The sequence below is a fragment of the Lissotriton vulgaris genome, chromosome 6 (genome assembly GCF_964263255.1).
Source record: "Lissotriton vulgaris chromosome 6, aLisVul1.2, whole genome shotgun sequence".
NCBI lineage: Eukaryota > Metazoa > Chordata > Amphibia > Caudata > Salamandridae > Lissotriton > Lissotriton vulgaris.
The window spans coordinates 1,557,869,614-1,557,888,570 of record NC_141694.1 but is presented as its reverse complement, the minus strand read 5'-3'; the positions used below and the strand labels follow the sequence as shown (position 1 = coordinate 1,557,888,570).

The following is an 18,957-nucleotide window of genomic DNA, read 5'->3' as shown; positions in this document are numbered from 1 at the left end:
AATTGACACAGGGGCAAGCCGCACCACAATAAGCCATGACGAAGTCCCAGGGGCACCCCTCTCAGGCTCACAGAATGTTTCCCTTGGTTTTTCAGGACAGCCTATTGTAAACGAAGTATCAGAACCCGTTCCCCTGGCTGTGGGTCCGTTATCACGTGTTACAGACCTGTTACTTACGAAATCATGTCCAGAAAATCTGTTAGGAATAAAGACATTGAAGGCTCTAGGAGCCATAATATGTTGTTCCCCGGAGGGAGTTAGACTATTTCTGCGGGATTTCAAGGGTCATTATGTATTAGGAGAGTTTGATGTCAGATTGAAAAATGTACCAGATCACTTGTGGGCACAAGGCCCAACTGATGTAGGTTGTATGCATATCACACCATACCGTGTTACACTCAGGCCAGGAGTTGTTTTACCCCGAATCAGACAATACAAGTTACCACCCGATGCTGTAGTGGCTTTACTGGAAATCATTGAAGAGCTCATTGCCCAAGGAGTGGTCGTAGAGACCGACTCCAATATCTGTAATTCACCCATCATTCCGATTCTTAAACGTACTGATCCCAATGCACCGCCAGTATATCGGCTGGTGATTGATTTAAGAGAACTGAATAAATGCATTGTTCCACAGTATCCTGTGGTCCCCGATATCTCTTCCCTATTGACTGCTATTGATTCTGAAGCAACGTTCTTTACTGTAATTGACCTCAAGAACGCCTTCTTTAGTGTACCGATTGATCCAGAGAGCCAATACCTCTTCGGATTCAGTTTAAATGGACGAAGTTTCAAATTTTCCCGCGCACCTCAAGGATTCACAGAAAGCCCCAGCATCTATAGTCAAGCACTGAAAAGACAACTAGATTGTATTCAAATGCCAGTTAACACCGCTTTACTGCAATACGTCGATGATCTGCTGATCACCGCACGAAGTGAGCCCGAATGTGAACAAGCATCACTGACAGTTTTACATTTCCTGGCAGACAAGGGACACAAGGTGTCTCCTTCGAAGCTACAATTCTGTGTTCAGCAAGTTGTGTACTTGGGTCACTTGCTGTCCAAAGTGGGGAGACAGCTCACTCCCGATCGCATTCAGTTAATTGTAAATATGCCACAACCCCAGACACAAAAGGAAGTGCGGGCCTTTATAGGCCTCACCTCGTACTGCAGACAATGGATCCCTCAGTATGCATTTCTAGCCAAACCACTCATTCAGTTAACAACACAGGAGGCAGCGACTTCGACTGTCCTCCCTTGGACTCAGGAACACACACAAGCCTTTGAAAAATTAAAGAAAGCTTTATGCCAAGCACCAGTTTTAGCGACACCATGTTACAGCAAACCTTTTACACTTTTTGTTACAGAACGTGATGGTACAGCGTTGTCTGTCCTCACCCAAGATCAAGCAGGTTCCCATAAGCCTTGTGCCTATTTTTCAAGTACATTGGATTCAGTAGCCCAGGCACTCCCTGCGTGCTTAAAGTCAGTAGCAGCAACAGCACTAGCAATCAGACAGAGCGATTCAATTGTTTTAGGCCATCAATTAACAGTACAAGTTCCACATTCTGTAGAGGTTCTTTTAAACAGAATCCAGACTCAGCACTTGACTATAGCACGACTGACAGGTTACGAATTAACGCTATTCCAGCCACACATAGAAATCAGACGCTGCAGCATTCTGAACCCCGCAACATTGTTACCTTCAATTATGACAGATCCAGCCCCGCATGATTGTATAGAGATCATTAATGCAGTAACAAAGCCTCGACGAGACTTAACAGGTGTTCCACTGACAAATCCAGACCTGACACTTTATGTGGATGGTTCATGTATGAGAACAAGTACAGGAGAATTAGTGGCCGCGTATGCAGTGACCACTGAAACTGAAGTTAAAGAAACACATCGTATTGACACACTGTCTGCTCAAGCGGCAGAGCTCATTGCTCTGACCCGAGCCTGTATACTAGCCAAGAACAGAAATGTTAACATATACACTGATTCCCGTTATGCGTTCGGAGTTGTACACGACTTCGGAATGTTATGGCAAGAACGAGGTTTCTTGACCTCTCATGGTGCCAAGATTCAACACGGTCCCCTCATTCAAGCACTGTTAGAAGCAATACATCTGCCTTCAGGCATATCCGTCATGAAGTGTAAAGCACATACTAAAGTTACAGATTCTGTTTCCCAGGGTAACGACCTGGCAGACCAGACAGCAAAACATACAGCATTGACTCACACCCAGACAACTGACGTGACAAAGACAATAGTACCGACACATTGTATGACAGTCAGGGATCCTGCACTAGATGTAATCGATATTCAGACACATGCTACCCCGGATGAAATAAAGAAATGGACCGAACTAGGAGGGATCCAGACAGATCAAGGTTGGATGACGAAGGGAAAATCTACATGGTTTCTCCCTGACTCTATGGTTCAAGTCATAATCAATACAGCACATAGTCCAGCACATCTAGGAGAGAAAGCGATGTTAGACAGTATACAGAATCTCTGGTGCAATAAACACTTACGAGCAGCAGCAAAACAGAAAGTGCGTACTTGCATGATCTGTTGTCAGTTCAATCCAGGAAAAAGTGTCCCCGTAGAGCAAGGTGGATTTCATCCTCCCGATCACCCTTTTGAAGTCCTCCAGATGGATTATATCCAGATGGACCGTTGTCGAGGATTCAAATATGTCCTCGTAATTGTTTGTGCACTTTCCCGTTGGACCGAAGCATATCCAGTCCCAGATTACACTGCTCCGACCACTGCCAAGCAGCTGGTTCGAGAATTCTTCCCACGGTACGGCTTGCCTCGTGTCGTGTACTCAGATAACGGACAGCCATTCTCATCCGAATTAATGAAACAAGTTTCCTTGCTGCTAGGATATCAGTGGAAATTCCATTGTGTCCGACATCCCGAAGCCGCAGGCCTTGTAGAGAGGCATAACAAGACACTAAAGACCCGCCTTGCTAAAATATGTCAAGAGAAAGGGGTCGACTGGATAGTCGCCCTGCCAGTTGCACTGTTCTACATGAGAATGGTTGCCCATTCGAGATCAGGACTATCCCCGTACGAAGTGGTCTTTGGTAGACCACCGAATATGTGGGGGACGCCCATTCCTAAGAAAATTACTGATGTTGATTGTAACATGTTGACAGATTACCTTGCCTCCTTGATGTCTGCACTCCAATCATGTCGTTCACAGGTTGCCGCAGCCTTCCCTGACAACACTGATGTAAAGCCGCATGATGTCCGTCCCGGGGACCTGGTCTTGATTAGGAACTTCGACAGGAAAAGTCCGTTGGAGCCCCGCTGGAAAGCACCGAAGACCGTCCTTCTTACTACGAGGACCGCAGTAAAGGTCGAAGGCAGAAAGGGGTGGATACACACGAGTCATATTAAACAATGCAACGAACTGAAACCAGACCCAGACTCGTCCACCCCTTCCAAAGACTGTATTGAGCCTAGTGACTTTAAAGTTTCCGAACGAGAGAAAACTCCCCAAGAGGAGTATAAATTAAAACTCCGATCTAGCAAGTCAGACAGTTTAATTGTTTAAGTCCTCCCCTAGGTGAATCGGTTAAATAGTTTCTGACATGTATCCCCTAGATCGAGATAGAGAGAGAGAGAGAGACAACTCAAGAAACGTACATATTGCAAATCACTGCGTAGTCACTGTATAGTGACATTATTAATTATGTTTTTTCTAAGTCTTCTGATTATTGTTGCAAGTATACTGCTTCCTATCTATTACCCTATTTTCAAGCGTGAACAATCTGCTTACAATGTTTCTGCTGAACATTCTTTTAGTGAGTTACCTCCACATGAACTTTCTTACAGACTCGCGCTGCGCAACAACACATTCATTAGTATGTTACATCATTCCCATCAGACTAATAATGCTACAAACTGCTGGATATGTGGCCGACTCCCTCCCTACCAGAAATACAAGGGAGCTCTGCCCCTCTTTCCGTACCCGTTCACTCACAATGGCTCCTGTGGTGCATGGTTTAAAATAATAATTCCTTAGATCCAGATATTGCTGTTTTCAAAGGGAGCTGGGTTTGGGGAAACTTGAACTTAGTTCTGCTCGATGTCTGTTACCCTGATAAGGAGGGACTCCCACTAGAATAGGAACTGATCTAGAAAACGAAGTATATGGATTAGGTAATTACACAATTAACCTTATGATTCTTACTGTTGAATCCGAAGCTGCACCAGTTCTGCCCGCTATGTCAGTATTACCAGTCACTGGTGAATTATGTGTCAGTAAGAAAGGTTCAGTACACGTAGGTCATAGTAAATGTACTACTGTGGTCGAATTCAGTGATCAAGGTAAATCGTCCTTTAGAGCTACCCGTCATTCCTATTTTGTTTGTGGTCATACCGCATACATACGTTTACCTCCAGATTGGGATGGTACCTGTTATATTGCATTCCTTCTGCCACCTGTTTTTCTAGCTCCTCCTGATTATCACAGAAATACAAATCTAGTAAAGAATAGACTCCGAAGAGATCTCCCGATTGTCGACTACACAGAAACGGCATGGGAACAATACACCGATTTTAATAAAGGATTCTTTTTCTTCTTAGGCCCCGTCCAGAATAGTAAACTAATACGCAGATTAACTAGAACACTTGAAGCAGTAGTGAATGAAACTGCGTCCGCCCTAGGTAACTTAACCGAAGAGCAGTCCGCCATGCGGGTTGTTGTCCTTCAGAATCGTCTTGTTATTGACGTCATCTTGGCAGATAGAGGTGGAGCCTGTAAGGTCATCTGGTCAAGTTGCTGTGTTTTCATTCCAGAAAACGCGCCATCCGTATACAAAGCTATTACACGTCTTCATAAAATTGCCAATCTGATACATCAGAATCCAGGCACCTGGACTTGGTCCGGTTGGTTCTGGACAACGATAACTGCTTGGGGATGGAAGATCCTATCCTTCCTAGGCATTGGCCTAGTCCTAGTATTCAGTTGCTGCCTGTGCCTACAGTGTGGGCCAGCGATTTGTGGACTGTGCGCCACGTCATGCATTGAACATTCCAGTTTTCTCTCACAACGTCAAAGAAAGAAAGAAGAGCAAATGATGATACAAGAACAAACTGATCGATTCATGAGGATCGATATATCATGAAGGGTCCGTAGGGAACAAGGAGGGAATGAGGAAATATACATTTTATGGTCAAGTTGTGTTCCCTATCGTGTACCCCACCGTCTCTATGTACTAGCTTAAAGTGCATGTAACTTCCCTCCTGAGCCAGCTATGAAGACGCAAATACATTTGCGTCCAACGATAACATGTCTTCTTTCAGACCCACCCTGAATGGGTTGAATAGTCCGTTCCTAAGTATGCTATGCCAACGTCTTTTCGTAGTGTACTATACACGTTTTTCAGCTCTGGCAAAGTAGGCCCTGAATTTCTGCCATCGAGCCTTTTTTTGGCTTCTGACTCTGAAAGCCTCAGCCCAGGCTGTCTCTGTACCCGTGAACTCTGACTTACTTCCAGCGCGGCCCACCACGCTCAGCTCAGCCTGCTGCCTGCCAAGACTGACTTCAACCTTCGAATTATCTGTTCTGCTCCTCGAAAATACATTCCTGCTTACTAGTTCAAGTAAACATCCTTCCAGCTGCAGGGAGAAGGGCCGACCTCACTGTCTCCGTGCAAGTAATTCATAGCCTCTGTTACCATGCTCCCATGGAAGGCCCATGCCCCCACGCTTCTCATGCAGACACTTAGGCGCTTATACACGCACTCACAGTCAGTATAGAATAGCTTCTGCCCCAGAGACCTTTTCCGTTCAGATAATATGGTTCCCAAACATCAGATATCAGATATGATAGAAGTACGAGTTGATCTGACATGCCAGACTTCTGTCTCTTTCCGCTAGTGCAAATGTCAAGTCCCCTGCACCCTCCAGTTTCACGTCAATCACACGTCATGCCGCTGCGCGCGCATCCAAGCCTCCGATTTCTGCTGACATTGCAACATTTCTGTTTTGTGCCACCCACTTATGACACCTACCTGTGACGTTTCTAGCACACACCTCTATGTTCACGACTAGTTCACGCCTTCTGATTACGTACTCCTAACACGTGGATACTGTTATCTTGTCTTCTCTCAGCTGTTACGCCCACTATATTGGTTTCTATGATGTGCTTTAAGTATATAAGCTATGTATTGTCAATAAAATATTGCTCTATCCCTTCCTGAACCCCTTGTGGTTGCAGGAACATGATATCCAGTTCCGGAACGATTCCTTTTTAAGGAATAAACCCCTAAGAACTCTAACACCACGGACTCTGTTTTTTTCTTTCCGATTGAGTTATTATTGATTAAGTACTTACCTGCATAGAAATTAAGACGGTAAATTAAATATTTACGACAAAGTGAGGTTGTCCCAAGTGGAGTGGAAAGCGTTGTGTGTGACATTTACAATAGTGTAGGTATCTTGAGTGCTCCACGAGAGCCAAGGAAAAACATGTTACACAGCGCATTATGGAAGGAACACATTGCTTTGCTCCCTATGATATAAAACGGGCGGAGACCATGAACAGACATCTGGGCGCCCAGGGATAGAGCATGACTAGTCTGAGTACAGGTATACAAATACAACATATGTATGATACAACTTGTCCAAACAAGAGGAAAGAGATAGACCAGAAGAGAAAGAAAAAGCAAGGAAAAGAGAAGAGGAAGAGGAAAGGAAAAAGAAGGAGAAAGAAGAAAAAGTATAAAAAATGCAAACCATAAAACACAACACCCATCCCCCCCCAATCCCCCCCACCCCACCCTCCCCAACTGCAGTACAGAAGCATGGCGACGTGAGGAAAACCGCAGTAACCCTCCCGTCTAAACTAGTCATGTATAGACATTGGAACAGCTATGCACAACGCAAAATGCAGACAAACACTATGCAAGCAGTGGAATATTGGAACGGTGTGGCAGAACCAACATAAAGACAATAGCACGCTCCCACTGTATATTCTTGATAAATCAGAAACAAACCAATGTATCCACTAGAGTTATCGAGCAGAAAATTGAAAGTACAGCGACATGGCCTATTGGAAGGTATTATAGCTTCATATCCTTCATCAAAGGCCCGTAATGGCTAGTGGTTTCTAGGCTCATGCATCAGTGGAGAAGAACCTAAGCAAAGACGATAACTTGCCAGTAATCATTCCCTAAACAAAGAGTTTCAGCATGGTCGGTCTGAAAACCAGTCTACTCCGAATTATCCTGCCAATGTACCGGAGTCTGGATTTAGTCAAAAACGTTACGATACATATCACACCGGCAACCTCCTCAGTGGAATCAGACAAGGCAGACCAGCTCCAATCAAAAAGTTTAGATCAATAACAGCAGGTCCATGCCAAATACAAACTAGAGAAGTAAAGTAAGGAGACTTCCAGGACATTAGTTCAAACCTTCACGCCACCTTTCAAGGCATCATAGAACTCTCTGTGCAAGAAGGCATCCGTAAACTTGAAACCTTACCCTGTAGTAATCTTGCAATTGACAAGCTCATTAGGCTTGTAGAATTAACAGAGCAGAGATATCTTGATGAGAGTACTAAAACTCAGATGCAATCATTTGTATCCTTAAGCCGAAGCCGAGGCTGCTAGACTATCTGGGTTATTAGTTTCCATATCGCGTTCCATGTCCCGTTCTTCCACGTCTTCAAGCATACGTTTGAGCTTCCTGGGGTCCGTGAAGTAGTAAAACGATCCACGTATTGTCACCCTGTACTTCGCTGGGCCCACAAAGCCAAATTGGTATCCCTTCACTGACAGTTGTGGACGTAGGGCAAGGAAGGGTTTCCTTATTTCTACGGTTTCCTTACTGTAGTCTTGAGAAATGTAGACCTTGGTGTCCTTCCACAGAATATGATTGTGCTTCCGCACGAAGGCAAGGATTTGCTCGACATGTTGGTAGCGTAACGGTTTACACACGATGGGCCTTGGTCCTCTCTGCGTCTTAGTGATTCTCCCTGGCACTCTATGTGCTCTTTCAAATTCAAGAGGGCTGTTGAAAGTCATGTTCATGGCTTTAGTGAACCAGGATTCCAAGAACCGAATGCATGAACCTTCTGACTCCTCGGACCCTTCCGGAATTCCAAAAATGCGTAGGTTCCCCCTCCTATTCCAGTCCTCCAACTCGGCCAGTCGTCTAGTTGTCTGTTCCGAGGAGATGTGTAGGTGTTTCAGAGCCATTGAAGTTTTAACCTCTATGTCTTCTAGGCGACTGATCCGGTATTCTGTTTCTGTTAGGCGCGCATTAGTATCTCGGATATCTTGACAGATTGCTACCACTTCCTCTTTGGTGACCTTGGCCAGGTCCTTCACTTCATCTAGCCTATTCAATATCATATCGAGTGCGTCCGGAGTAATTTTCTTTGGTTTATTTGGTGATCCCGGGTTCGAGTGATCCGACTTAAGTCTTTTAAGGGTAGTCTGGTCTTTGGTATCCATCTTGGTCGCTAGAACCTTCTCTGAGATGCGTAGATCCTCAAACTGCGCTCAGAAAAGTCCCCCTTCGGCACGTGGAGTAGAGTGTACAACACAAGTCCATATAAGAGAGTGGCCAACTAGATCTCGGTACACTGGGAGCAGTATTACCTCATGGATGGGATCACAGGCACAGAGCACCTCATATATTCATTCAGACTGCGCACGTGGTGCGTGCACTGACATTGGAAAAAATCACTGCGGAGACAAGACTATCGCTGAGGGGCTCACCGCATATTGATTATTGTGTAGGAAGAGGAGAGCTGAGTTGTAGGCACTAATTAGCACTCTGGGATAGCACTGGTATAGCAGGGAGCCAAATGTAGTTTGGTGTTAGGCAATCCAGGCACTTCAGGCACTCAGCGCAACAGCTTTAAACCCCCAACATCAGATTGGCATCCATTATGTGTAAAGCACTGATCGCGTGTTAGGGGAGTTCAATATAGTCTAATGGCTGGCATTGCAGGCATACAGCGTAGTTGCAGTAACTTCCTATGGCCATAATAGGAATATGCTCACATTTCCAATCCGGTAGAGCAGTTGTCAGCATCGCTCTCCTGTTGTTGCATGCAGGCTAATTTAGGCAGACATAGCGGGGAGAGTCTCTTGTCTCGGACTATAGGGCATTACCGAGTGGCGGCCGCCATCTTGGTTAAGGCGGAAGAAGCCCCGGTGTGGCCGATCACATAGTACTTACGCGACCAGATATTCCTTCCGTCCGCTCAGGAACGCATTCTTTCGTGGGCTCTTCCCTCTGCTTCAGACCTCCTGGCGATGGCAGGTTCGCTGCGCTGGAGGTTACTTCTCGCTCCGCGTTTTCCCCTCACCACGCACTGCCGCCATGTGCGTCCGGTGCTTCGTTCGGCACAGCTCTCGAACCGCTGCAGTCACATTCACGTGGGGCAGCTCCTCGTGTTCAGGAAGTGGTCCGGTGCCTGAATCCACAGTCACATCCTGGCTGCAGAATCAAACAAGCGTTCCAATCAAGATGCAAACGTTCGTGACGGGAGGAGAGACGTTCTAAGCCGCCATCTTCCTCGGCGTCCAAGCCACGCCCCTAGGACTGGCATCATATGCTGGAATATGGCGATGCTGCTTGTGGAAGGAGCGGAACATTCAGTAACGGGGCTTAGTACGAAACATAGGGAATATGATGTTGACTTGGGCCATCAGTATGCTATAAGGATACATCAGATCCCTGATTTAATGGGAGTGATAGTATGCGAGCTTCCAATAACTGTTATCTGCACCGGAATAGTAGCCTTAATGTGTTTTTCTCCCTTCTGGTAGTACATAGTTGATTGGGTGGCCCCACACATTCTCCTTCACGACTGATGATCGTCGCAGAAAAGGGATATGTTGTTATCACTACTTGCTTGTAGTATGTGTAGCATGGCAGTATTGATGTAATTTTCCTATCACTGACTTGTTTTGAAGTCAAAATGTCCTTGCAAGAAAATAGTTTCCAGCGTTATATAAGTGAACACCACTCTTACATGTATTCTGTCCTGATATTCGAATGCAAAGCCATATGGGCTCTGATCTATTCCTTTACTTTTTTACGACTGTTACTGGTGGCTGTTCCACGTGCGCATATGTATTGGGTGTATGATTCAGCACATCCTAATGTTATACCAGGTGAACTTATAAGATGTCATACGATGTCGAGATAATTTTGATAGTTCTATCACATGTTGCACAGGACTACTACCCAGTGCTCGTCTCAGAGACAGAAATAGGAATGAAGACAATAATCCATTCTTTAATGTGAATGTAATAGCATTAATTCACAACCACACAGAGGAGAGATCTTATTTCGAGTGTTTTCGTAACATATCACATTGTTTTTATAATTGTGCTCATTTCTCTAAAACATGATTACATGTTTTTTTTAACAAACCTATTAGTATTCGGTGGTTTTCTATTTCCCAACTGAAGGCCAAGAAAAGAACGAATAGCTAGTGCGTTGCTAAAAATATCTCAGCCTGGCGTAGATCGCCTCCAAGGAACAATAAAGTAGATAATTGGAGCTACTAAGTTCTGCTGCAGGCTTTAGAATGTATCAGCGGTGATGGCTATGAAAGCAACATTTGTTACAGCTGAAACCTATGACTAATGTAGGACACTAGGGGTGGACGGTGAAATAATGTAAGGCTCTCAATTGACAAAATGTTCTTACATACAGTGAAGCATATTTTCCGTAGTCTTTCATTAGGATGCCCAAATCTCTAATTGTAATAGTCAGAAACTCAGTGCATTCTGTTTTATACTGCTTGTAGTTCTGGGTGCAGAGAGTTGTTTATAAAATATGCTTTCGATTCTAAATATTTTAATAGAATTTTCTGTACAGTGAAACAAGTAATGTTAGTCATTCTAAGTAGAGTGCTTACTAACCAAGAGTCCTATACACAATTATGAACCCAAAGGCCATGCTTAAGATATTCTAGGAAAAAGCGCATTGCAATAGTAAAAACGTGTAGGTGTATGGCTTTGGTCATCTATGTAAAAATAAAATGTATACATACAGATAAAATCATCTCGAAGATGGAACACGAAGAAAAGAAAAAGGTCGAGGTTAGGATACTGTAAAAAGACACCTGTTAGTAGCTTATAAGGAATGAACCAGTTTTTGTTTTGGCACCCCAATTTTGATTTGTCGGGATTTGCTGGCTTTCGAATTCTGTATCCTTTACCACTGCTAGACAATCGTAAAGTGCCTAGGCTTCCTCTTTAAAAATTGTTCTATACATTGGACCTCCATTTTTGGCCTTTTTGACTTCACTATAAGTTCATTGTAAATGGTACCAGTGTAAAAATGTTTGTCCTGGTGTTGGTAACAAGGTCACCTGGTATCCGGCCATACCTCTGAGGAGGCAATTTCACCCGTGGTTTCTAGGGCCCTGCTAGGTATTTCTATCAGAGTGGAGTAGTTTCAGACCGGGGCACAAACATCTCACAAGGACTGCACATATGCAGACAGGAAGAGTGCTGGGTGACTCAAAATCACCCTGAAGGAGTGCCCCTGTCACTTTAAGACGGATGGAAAAGTCCTATGTGGTAAAGGACAAAAAGAGTAAGGGTACATCGCTTGTTGATTTGGAGAACCCCCTATTAACCCTTTGAGGGTCCTGCATCTGAACAGAATAAAACCCCACTGATCAGAAATTACCACCCTCGTGGTGATAGATGGAGGGGAGGAGAAGGACATTGAACCTCTCTCAAATCTCCTGTCTCACATTGAGGATTTATAAAAAATCTTTATTTGTAATTTTCATGTGTTCTTAAAAAAATACAACTTTTAGGTGGAACAGCGACTCACGAACCATAGCAACATCATTAGCAGAGTTATACAATTATCTCTTATAATATGGCCTTTAGGCATTAGTATAATCATGGTCACAAAAGTGCTACTGGCCTGAATGTAGTTCCTTTTTATGCACTCCCCTTCCCACCGCTATGAAAGAATTCCCTGATAATGTCTCCTAGTGCCTACCTCTCTCATACAAGAAGTTGTCAAGCTTGCTCCAACTCCCACACCGAGTAAGTCTCCTACCATATTCTCACGCCTTTTGAAATTGATTCACAAGTGTCTGTTCATGTAGGCTGTGTGCTTTAGGGTCTTGATAGAGCCCCCTCTGTTTCAGATGACACCACTTCTTGCAGCATCGCAGACTAGACTAGGCAACCCATCTCGACTTTGTCATCAGTATTGACCTCTCCCATGTATCCCCCTTCAGTTAGTGCCCATCCTGTCTGCGCCATCCATTGATTTGTCAGCCACTCTTTTGCCAGTGCCAACCCCAGAAGTGCGAAATGACTCCACACATTTCCGTTCTTCCGGCGTGGAATAACACCCAGAAGGCAGTGCTCCATGACTGCTGATGCTTCCCATAGACACCGCACCATGGCCTTCCAGTACTTCACCAGGTTGCAGCAACATGTGTTGCTGTGCAGTGGAAGGTACTTCAGAAAGGTTGGCTGATCACATGTCATTTGCTTATTGTTGTGTGAGGAAGAACTCACCGTTGTAGCTCCATGGGCAGTTACGCCTCTTAATTCCTCAACGGATTGCTCGGACACAGAGAGTTCCACTCCCAAATCTGAAACTCCATGCCGTCTTTCCGTGTTCCTACAGAGAGCCAACGATAGTCAGGACCCGGAAGGGGTTGGACATGACCCAGGAGGTACACCTTGTGAACCAATGAAAAGGCGAGTTTACAGGGACGAAGGCGCGTCGGGTTGGAAGAGGAACTCAGCAGAGGAGACGCCAGCCGAGGAGACGCCAGCGGAGGAGACGCCAGCGGAGGAGACGCCAGCGGAGAAGACGGAACCTTTGCAACGGAACCAGACCAGCGGAAGAAGACTTCGGAACGACGACGGCGCCGAAGAGGAATCGGACGAACCGTGGTGCGAGGACTGGTGGAGTCCCCCGGAGGATGCTGGAGAGCGGCCGTGACTCTGGAGAGTTACGGCAGGGCCGGTGAGTGGGGTGTTACAAGGGACTGAGGGTAGAATACGAAACAGTGATGTTAGATAAACTGGTATTCTGACTTAACGGCCGTGTAACTCAGTTGTCCTGACATAACGTGTTTGATAAACGGAGAAGTTTGGTTTGACTCGTGAACCGGGTGGTTATTTTGAGAAAGTGTTGAACCGCTCTTTAAAGTTCATTGACTGTTATAGGTTACGCATCCCAATAGGATGTGGTGACCGAGAGTCCATATTTGTTTCAATTGATGGTGTCAGTATATGACCATTGCAACTCAATTCATTTCAACCTTAGCTAGCTTAGCACATGTTACGTTCTTCTTCTTCTATACTTGTTACATAGAATCAGTAGTCTGACGGCCCCTTTCTTTTTCCGCTTCTTTTATGAGCCTCCGGGGAAACCCTGAAGACTCCGAAGACGAGGAGCCGGGAAACATCTCTAACACAGCCCCTCTACCAGCGGAAGAAAAGGACGAGGACATTCACGTTGATTCACGAACCTTTACTCATCCATCTGTTATTAATAAACAACCCATTCGAAACTATCTTCTGCCTCCACGCCTGTTTATCCGACCTGCGCTCCCACATGTTGTTTTTGAGTGTTTGACACTGTAGTCCTCTTCGTGTAGACTCTACTTGCATGTTGTTAAATAGGAGAGTGATGTAGCAGATAAAAGTGAGGCAATTTAAAACGGCCGAATTGGGCACCATACAACAGGTTTTTTATTTTTTTTTTATAAATCAAAGCTGTTTGTTGGTTTTTCAGGCAAGTAGTCAAACAGTCCAAGTACAGTGTAATAGGCTGTCTAGTGATTACATCTCTAATAGAGTTTTGAGTTTGCTGGATATAAGCGCCTTATTGTACAATAGTATGTCTCCGTACTTTCCCTAAATACACCATTTTACCCCCTTCCCGCAACCCCGTTCAACTTAACTGTGGTACATTGGGAACAATATTTGTCATAAATTCTAGAGTGTCCTGTGGAGGTCTTTGGGAGGAGCTGTATTGCTTTCCCCCTTTCCTGTGGGTCGTCCCTTAGGTCGCTACGAGTCAGAATTGAAACAGGTGTAGTGCTCTGGTGTGCTTGGGGCATGCGAAAAGAGGCAATCCCATGGAGAGGTAGCCCACCTGGGGACCCTATTTATATTCAAAAATATTTTATGAATCTGAGGCTATATCTGCCATTTGTTCCATTATGACAGCTCAACATAATCTGGCGTGCCATTGCGAGGGTCCGGATGTGCCCTTCCACGCGGCTCCCACTGCCATCTTTGCCCCCCCCTAAACATAGCCACATCACTGCTTTATCAATGCTCGTGTGGTAGCGAAGATTGGCGTTGCGCAACCGCAACAGAGTCATCTTGGGGTCATTTGGTATCTGGTATCCTAGTATAGTTTTCAACTAGGAGAGAATTTCTGTCCAGAAGGAGCAGATGTTCGGGCAGTCCCACCAGATTTGTTTAAAGTACTTTAACAAACAACAGCCTCTCTAGCACAGAACTGATAAGTGTGGAAATATTTTCTTGAACTTAGTGGAATATAGGTACCAATCGTACATGAGCTTATAATGTTCTTCCCTTAGTCCCATGGAGTGATTACACCGCTGAAATGGTTTTTCTCAATGTATGTTCCCTGTGCATTACATGTCGTGGCCTGGCCAGTGTCTTTGCGGAAAGCAGCTGTGCGCATAGTAAGGAGATGCAGCCCTTGGACCCTCTACCCGTCTTGGCAAATTGTTCCAGGGTTGTCCGGTCTCTGTTGGTAGACTCCCTTATGGTTGTCTGCTTGACCCAATGTTTAAGTTGGGTCTATCCAAATAGTTCTGTGTCTGGAAGTTTAAAGACGCATTTGCATTGATCAAATGTATTAATATCCCCATATTTAAACATGTCAGAGATCATCAAGCAGTCGCCTTGTCGCCAGGCCTTGTATGGCCGCAATCGTTGTGCCTGCGGGGGCGCCGGATTAAGATGGATTGGTGTATAAGGGGAGGAAACGTGGTCCAACCCTTCTGCCAGTTTAAGTCATCTCAGACTTTTAGTGTGGTTTGTGTGGGGGTGCTTGGATATACATTAGCCGGGGGGGTGGCAGTTTTGGATTTACAGAGTAAGTCTCATAAGTATTTCCCTGCCACCTACCTGTTCATGTGTAGCCAACGGTTATCGGAATCCCTCACAGACCACTGCGGTATCACCCGGAGCTGGGCTGCCTTATAATAAAGGATGAAGTCTGGTAGTGAGAGGCCCCCGACGACTTGGACTTGCATAGAATCTTGTAAGGGAGTTGGACTCTTTGTCCCTGCCAGATAAACCGTGTCACCATGGAGCTGAGGTTTGAAATGAGTCCCCTGTCCAGTGCGATAGGCCGACCCTAAAACAAATAAAGAAGCCTAGGTAATACTGTCATCTTCACTGCGTGTATGTGCCCTATCCATGACATGTATATTGATGCCCATCTTTTAAGGTCCGCTTTCAATTGGTGTATCAGCAGGGGATAGTCAGAATTGTATAATCCCTCAAGGTGCAAGGTTATATTTAAGTCCAGGTAGGTTATGTCTTTCTCGGCCCATTGGAAAGGGGAAGTAGCCTCCAGGGCTTTCTTGTCCGCTTGGGATAGATTTGAATTGAGTATTCAAGATTTTGTTAGGTTGATTCGAAAACCCGCCACCCTTTGAAACAGCTTCAGTTCTTCCATTAGAGGGGGTATCAATGTTTGGGGAGAAGTCAGAGCGAGCAGGACGTCATCCGCGAATAGAGATATTTTGTTTTGTGGTGCCAAAGTGAACCCCCTTTATCTCGTCTTTGGACTATATTTTAGCGGCCACTGGTTGAATACTCAGTGCAAAGAGAAGAGGTGACACTGGGCACCCCTGTCTGGTACCCCACCCTATGGAAAAGCGTTTGGAGCTCACCCCATTGACCAATACCCTTGCCGTTGGTGATAAGTAGTTTGCTTGAACCATTTTTAGGTTGAGCCTAAACAGCACTTGCGCTGTAGGCGATCTGTTGTATCTACTTTGTGGGGTCGGACTTCTCCTTTGCTTAGGATTGGCTTTGATTGTTTTTTATGTGTGTCATTTAAAAATGAAAGTGTTGTAATTGGCTGATGCTTGGTGCATGTCCCATCTTTCCCTGCAAGTTAACTCCCATTGAGTATTGCCGTGGGAAAGAGCAGGGACGCGCACCCTGCTTGAATGTTTTTATGTTCTTTTTGTTTGTTTTGGCCTGAATGTGCTTTGGCTACAAATCGCGCTTACCCGAGGTGAGCATAGATGCGTTTTATTTTGTAATGTAGTTGTATGTTTTTTTGCTGGCCGTGTGCGTGAATTTTTTTTTATTTTCTAAAATTGTTTATTGTATATTTGTTTGGTTCTATGAAAAACGTGCTGCTAAGGTCCATTGGTGCACGTGTGCGCTAGTTACATTTATACCGTATATCTGATAGTATGTCACCCAAAGTTTGTTTATTGTAGTCAGTTGAGCGGGGAAACAGAGGCCGTTTAACGCCTGATCCTGATATGGAGACTTTATCAGCTCAACTCAGTTTGGATAGTAGGGGCGAGACGCGCGCGCACAAGAGGAGGCTCCTCAGTTCTCACTGTTCAGTCTCCTCCTTGGGAGGGAGGGGTGGGGTGAGCAGACCACAAACTCAGGATAGTGTGTAAAAGGCTGCTTTATTGAAAGGTGCACATAACATTATAATTCCTCAGCAAACCCCTTACAAACCTAAACCTCACTAATCAAACCAGATACCTGAACCTTGACCCCGACTCACCCCTAAAATTTCCTTGAACCCACCCCCACCCGTACATTACAACATTACAAACAATAAAATGCATCAAAGTATAACCCCATAAATTCAACCCATCTGTTAAAAACCTCCCCTGCCTGCCGCTTTACAACTGTCAATCACCCAACATGTGTAACCGAACTAAAAATTAACCTGCCTACCCTTTCCCTTGCAATAACCCAACTTCAACAATGACAAAAACCTCTGCCAACCCTGGCAAACTTCCAATAACCCCCGCACAGCACCTGTTCCAAGCGACAGTACATAGACAAATCCCTGCTCACCTGTCCCAACATAAGCCGCCTAAAATCCAGAAAAATGAAAATGCTAAACCACAAAAACCATAAAATATGGGAGGGAGGGAGGGCAAAAAGTACTCTACGCCAAAGCTCCCAGCCGCCAGGTCTCCAAGCCTAAAATGGTGGCCTGGAGCAGGAGCCCAAAGAATTTATAGTTGGGCACCAATTGGGCTATAAATATAAAGAGCCCAAGACAAAATGGCTGGCTTAAAGCCCGCCCCCCCCTCCCAAATGCCGGGGGGGGGGGGAACCTCCCTGCGGTCGGCTACCCCTACTCCCCCCCCCCCCCCGGCCCCCTTGGGAGGGAGGGCTAGGGGGGAGCAGACCACAAACTCAGAATAGTGTGTAAAAAGGCTTTATTAACAGGTGCACATAACATTATAATTCCTCTGCAAACGCCTTGCAAATCTAAACCTCCCTAATCGAATCAGATACCTGACCCTTGGCCCCCCCTAAAATATCCTTGAACCCACCCCCACCCGTACATTACAACATTACAAACAATACAAAGCAACGTTTCAAAGTATAACCCCATAAATTCAACCCATCCATTAAACAACCTCCCCGCCTCTTTACAACTGTCAATCACTCAACATGTGTAACCAAACTAAAAATGTACCTGCCTACCCTCCCCTGTCGATAACCCAACTTCAACAATGACAAAAACCTCTGCCAACCCTGCCAAACTTCCAATAACCCCCAACACCCAGAAAGAAGGGGGTAATAAACAACCCCTCTCTTTCTGCCCCCCACCAAGGAGGCCAGCTGTCATCAGTCTAGGAGGAATGCATCTGGACGTTCAAACATCTTGACAACACCGCTCTAATCCCCAGTAAATAAAGGTCCATGCCAAGCCTAGACAGATGCACTCCATCATCCCTGAAAAATTCCACTGCCTCAAAACATATGTCTTTGTGTGTCACTCTTCCAAAACCTATACTTTGACAAAATCTGGACATCTTTGTTCACTCTCCTCCGCGCCCTCTCAGTGGCCCTAGGGTTCAAAGCACCCCTCCAAACTCTGCACGGAACCAACTCAGTCCACAAAACGTGGCACCCCGACCATTGTTCCCTCAAACGTGACAAGTCCTTCTTCATTGCCCTCATGAGAACCACACCCTTCACCCCTCACAAATCATTCTCAGCAAGGGGAATCAACCAAACGTTCGGCCACCGGCCCCTTGCCATCCATTTATTCAGAAAAGGTATCAATTTCTTCCAAAGCATCCCTCCCTTACCCTTCCAGACAATTTTAAAAAGACGTTTGTTAAAACCCAACATTGCACCAAAGTAACACCGGCACGCCTGGACCTGCGCCCATTTGATAAAGGAGTGCCCCACTATCCATATCGTCAATTCCTTCGATTGGGGCCCAGCCACCGAACCTGTAATGAGAGAAAATAGAATGAGACTCACAAAAAGGAAGATGACGCATGTGCCTCCTCCGCATTCCTTCTTGCATAGCGCTGAAAACATTCTGATGACAAGCCCCCCAGCCGCATTATGTCCCCCGGCGTCCAACCGCTGTTGTGTGCTTTTGTTGCTGCCCCAGTCCGGAAAGAAGGCGTCCCATAAGGAGCCCCATCCATCCTAATACTGTGCAAAGCCTTCCGCAAAACCATGCGCAGTTGGTTTGTGAGGGTTCCACCCAGTCACCGGGGGAACGAGGGAGGAGGATGCTAGCAGATTGGGCTAGGGAGCGGGATGGGCAGATTATGGCGTGTAGCTCCCTTTCATGACAGACGCTGGCCCGGTTACTGGAGGCGTTACCAGCAGTCTGTATGGACGGTTTCAAGGCATGTTTGTTCTCAACCCTTATGGTATGGATATTTTTGGGGGCGTTTAGAGTTTCCAAGCTCTTAGGCAAC

General features: G+C 45.5%; 1 protein-coding gene across 3 annotated transcripts in view; it reads left to right on the top strand.

Annotated features, from left to right (window-relative positions):
• The window catches only part of KIF16B (kinesin family member 16B), a 1,618,961-nt gene that overhangs the window by 155,213 nt on the left and 1,444,791 nt on the right, over window positions 1-18,957 (top strand). The window lies entirely within an intron of this gene.